Here is a 4,807-nt window from a genome sequence, read left to right as displayed (position 1 = left end):
AGGGAGAAAATATTTTCAGCACTACTTGAAGTCTTTATACCTGACAATGCATTAAGAATTCAACACAGTAATCTTATTGTTTTAGCTGTTGCTTTTACCATTACTCATGCAGCATGACTGGGAAAAAAATTAATGATCCCCCCCACCCCCACAGTGTTTGGTGTGTGTGAGTTTAAAAAAAAAATCTTTTGGTTTGGGATGAATGCGTCGAACAATCCACCATCTGGTGTACAAATATTTTTATAGACACGAATCCAAATACCACAAAATCAGTGCCATGGCTCAGGTTCTGTGAATCTTTTTCTGAGGCAGACTTTTTATTAAATGTGATTATTCTTGAACTATGAGACTCTCTGCAGGAGCATTAAGATTTAGCCTTGAGAACAAAACTCTTTATGTTGACCAATATTTTTAAAAAGATGGAAAGAACTCTCTCTGGAGCTAATTTCAAGGAGGACAAAAAAGAATTTTGTTTTTGTTTTTGCTTTTTTGTTTACATACTAAGCATACACAAACTGAATCAGTGAAAACTTCTGTTACATTCCTGCTGTAATCCTGGCTAGTGGAAGAAGATAAGATATCAGTAAGCTCTGTGGGCATCAAGTTTCGGCCCTGTCAGGTGTAATCAGAACCCTGGTCTTAAAACGAAGGCCTCCACTCCACCTCCTCAGGCAGAGGACACTTCATTCCCCAGCCCCAGGCACCGAGAGGAAAAGGAAGGATCCATCCTGTAAGAGCAAAATAAAACAAAATAGCAACACTGGGTTTGTGTGTTCCCTTTAACTCTTGACACCCTGGAATTAATGCAAAGTGGTCTGTATTTAATATCGAATTCCCTCCCCTCACAATGCGATAATGACAAGAGATTTTTAGAAGGTGTGGATTGTAGTTTTAGAAAATTAAGATTCTCCTCTGAACCTAATGTAAAGAAAATTGATGAGTCTGTGCATTTGATGGGATTCCTAGGTCAGCACCATGTCGTGAAGACATTTTCTGAGATAGTGAGTTTGCTCAAAATGTCACTCCAACTTTTAAAGCATGGAGAAAATTGCTTGTCAGTGAATGTACCACTCAGAGCAAAATAGAATTTTTATTGCTAGATTTCCTTTCAAAGTTAAAAATAAGGATAAACAGAACCAAACGGCTGTTTGGGGGAATGTAGTGATCTGGGGAAGAGAATGATGGCATATCGTTGGAGCTTCCAGCTTTGCTAGTGGAACTCACTGGAATGTCCATGAAAATCACCACAGAGCTCAGACATAGTTCTTAACTGGCAAAACTGTCCTAAAATGACTGGACTCTGATGCAGCTGCCTTGGGAGAAGTGGGAGAAATAACAGTCCCACTTCAGCGATCGGCAAACTAAGGTACAGTGGAAATTGAGCGGTCAGGCAAGGGTCACCAAAACTCAGTGGTGAGCGGGAGACAGGCCCAAAGAGCTGAGGAAGTGTAAACTCCGGTGATAAGGCGATAACTTGAGGAAATTAAAACCCCGTAGTGTGGGAAAGAACAATTAGCCAAGACAGAGGGGCAGGAAGGAATACAGAATGAATTACAATCAGAGGAAACTAGCCAGCAACAAAAGAGATGAACTGGCGGGGGCGGGCGAGAGGGACGGGAGAAGTGACTTAAGAATGCTGGCTTCTCTGGGTTCCATCACCGCCTTCTTGTTAGGTCGCCGTCGCTGCGATCATGATTTAACCCCTTCATGCCTCGGAGTGTCTAACTCCAAGGCAGCTATCTTTATCCATGAAGTTCTTTGAGATTGTGCCACGAATATGATGAATTCCAGATAAGAATGACTGCACCATTAGTTTAGAAAAAGTTACCCCCACCCCCCCAAAAAAGACAGAAGTTTAAGCTTCTATAGATTAGCAAAATATTTCCATCAGAAACATAAGAAGGAACATGTAAAACACAAGTATCAGCAAATGCAGATGTTTTAAGACCAAGAAGAAAGTGTTCATGAAAATGAAATATTTTAAAGGAAAACATGTAAAAGTGTTTAAAACTAATTTTGATGACTATCAAGATGACCTAAGGGGATGAAATGTCCTATAACTAGTAGGAAATGATAGAAAAAAAGTATGATTGTTTTATGAAAATAATAATTTGCTTATTTTAAGTCAATGAGTTTGTCACACATGATTATGGGCACTAGAGAAGATATGCTATGAGCCCAAAATTAAATTGTCTTTTACTTCAATCCTAAAAATCAGCAGGCAGAAAGCTAAGAGGAAGCTCTTCTTTAATCAACCAAGATGCTAAAATCATGGAGAGAAAGGCAAAAAAGATAGACCACAGCAGCTAAGTCATTCAAAAGAAGGGGGAGAGTTGATTTCATAGAATGAAGTGGAATGAAGATGCTAAGTAGGAGTAGAAAAACATGATACTATTACAAAGGGTTGATTGAGCAACAAAGTGGGTAATAAGGCAAATTAAACATTCTTATAAATCCTGTGTCCAGGAAATGAATTAACTGCTCAGACTAATAAATGAAGAAGCATCACACAGAAGATAATGATTAAATGTCACCATGGGAAAACAGAAGGTTCCCGGTTTATAAAACCAGCACACTTAAAAAGAAGAAAAGGGTGGGGGCATTTGAAACAATACTAAGAGGCTTTAAAAGTGAACTGAAAAAAAAATGTAAAGTAGACAGTGATGGAAGGACAGCCTTAGAAGACACCTCAACGATACAAGATTCTTTAAATATCTTAAAGGGATTGTGGGTAAGGAGGAGCATCCAGGAAATTGAAACATTAAACTCGGGTTTATTTTAATTTATTTTACCTTAATTTTTTGGTCTTGCCTTCATGAGGCCAATAAATGTACCAGAAATGGAAACAGTGTCAGAGAGTGATAAATTAAGAACAATGAGGAATTCCCTTCCAATAAATTAAGATAACTCAAGAAAAGACAACTCCTGAGTGGGAAGAAAAAGCTGCAGAGATTAATACTGCCTTCATGTAGCATTTGGATGGCTCCTAGGAATCATAAAGATACCTGGGGAAATCAGAGCCAAGTAAATCTAGTACCTTTCAAAAAACAATGGACTACGGAGGAAGCAGAAAAATGCTAGCCTTGCAACTCGGGAGCAATTGAAATATTTAAAGTATAGATAAAGCAACCAAGGTGGAATTACCAAATACCTAGAAATATATGAGTTCAGCAGACAAAACAATCAAATTTTAGGGAAAGTGACCTCCTGAATAAAATCCTTATAGAAGTTTTCAGGCTTTTGAATTTTGGCCACTATACTACAGTTTATAGAGAAGATGAATAAATGGACATCTATTAGCAACATCATGATATTCTGCAAATGGCATTTGTTAACTAACATCATAGAATACAGATTGATAAGGAAGAATTGGAAGAGATTAAACAGTCCTCTCCCCCTGGAGGTGCTGACATCAGCATAGATGCAAAAGTATCCATAAGCGTAGGCATCCAATGACCAGAAAGCTAGTGGCATCTGTCACACATGCATTGCACAATTGCAATGCATTGTATGCGTGAGCAAGAGCATCTCAATCTCAGATTCATTTAAACAAATAAGTCATCACAGAAATAGTACCTATGAAGAAATCCTTGAAGAGGTTTTGGAATGAATGGTTTGCTGGGCAGGCAGGATATTTCTGATACAAGAAGAGCCTCTGAGAAGGCCCACAGCCAGGAGTGGGAAATAGGGCTGAGGAATCATGAACAGGGCTGAGAGAGCATAATATTCGTAAGAAGTGATGGGAAAGATTAGGTAGCCTATAGTAGGAGACAGATTTGAGCATGGGCTTTGGAGTGAGACAACCTGGTTTGAAGCCTAGCTCCATAGTGGTATAATCTCTCCCCCACCCCCACCCCCACCCCCACCCTGACCTCTATGTGCTTTGGTCTCTTCATCTTAAAATTGGAATTTTAATATACTCACCTTAAGGATTGTGCTAAGAGTTAAGTGAGATGTTCTGTGTTCAAGCACCTAGAAAAAATAAGAACTCCAATATTAGCTATTGCTGTGAATGAATTGTAGTCAGTCCAAAGATGAGAACACTCGCCTTCCTCAGTTCCTTGGGGTCATCTCTTTTGACTTTCTGCTGCCTTTTCAAAACTTTTACACTGTCTAAGGACAACAGCCCTACCCGGCTCTCTCACTCTAAGAGATGGTGGGAAGGACAGTTTCACTCTCGATTTCCCTGTTCTCCCCTCAAAACACACTCTTTCTTCTTAGCCCCCTCTGCTGTTTCTGAGAACACAGTGCCCCATTTCTTTCCAAAGCTAAAACCTCTCTGGCAACAGAGAACCCAACTGTTATGGATTCAGCAGTTGACGGTTGACCTCCAGCAGGTTGGTGCTCCATCAGTAAGCCCATTCCTCTCTCCCAGCTGCAGTAACTCCTTCCTGTCAGCCTCCAGCCCTGCTCAAGTCTTCTCTGGCTCTGTGCATTTCTTCCTCCAATGTGCAGAGCCAACACCACCCACTTCTTTCCTTCCCTGCATAAATGAAACTCCCCTCTCTCTGATTTTTACTCCCCCTTCCTCTGCTGAAGCAGCTGGTTTGATGGCCACCAAAGAAGAAAGTTTTTCTCCATCTTATTCTATTCTAGTTTCTTGTGATTCTGTGTTACCTCTATTGACAGATTGTTTTCTCTTTTCTGATGGTTTCTTTATAGTCTTCTTTTTCTTTGCTGAGGCTGTTCCTGTAAGTATCTCCAGGGATTCTAGACTTGGCTTGTTCAGTTTCTCACACTGTACTGAACAACCTCATGTAAACCTTCAAGCCCATGATTTATCATTTCGTTGTTATTGTTGTCGTTT

General features: G+C 39.9%; 1 long non-coding RNA gene across 1 annotated transcript; it reads right to left on the bottom strand.

Moving 5' to 3' along the window:
- Positions 1-313: 313 nt before the first annotated feature.
- Positions 314-4,513, bottom strand: LOC107967393 (uncharacterized). Its single transcript, XR_001707746.2, has 3 exons — positions 4,300-4,513; positions 3,925-3,972; positions 314-728 (listed from the first exon to the last, which is right to left on the bottom strand). It is a non-coding gene; the product is annotated as an uncharacterized LOC107967393 (long non-coding RNA).
- Between the last annotated feature and the right edge of the window lie 294 nt (positions 4,514-4,807).

Source organism: Pan troglodytes, chromosome 1 (genome assembly GCF_028858775.2).
Source record: "Pan troglodytes isolate AG18354 chromosome 1, NHGRI_mPanTro3-v2.0_pri, whole genome shotgun sequence".
NCBI classification, from domain to species: Eukaryota; Metazoa; Chordata; class Mammalia; order Primates; family Hominidae; genus Pan; species Pan troglodytes.
This window is presented reverse-complemented; position numbering and strand designations above follow the sequence as displayed.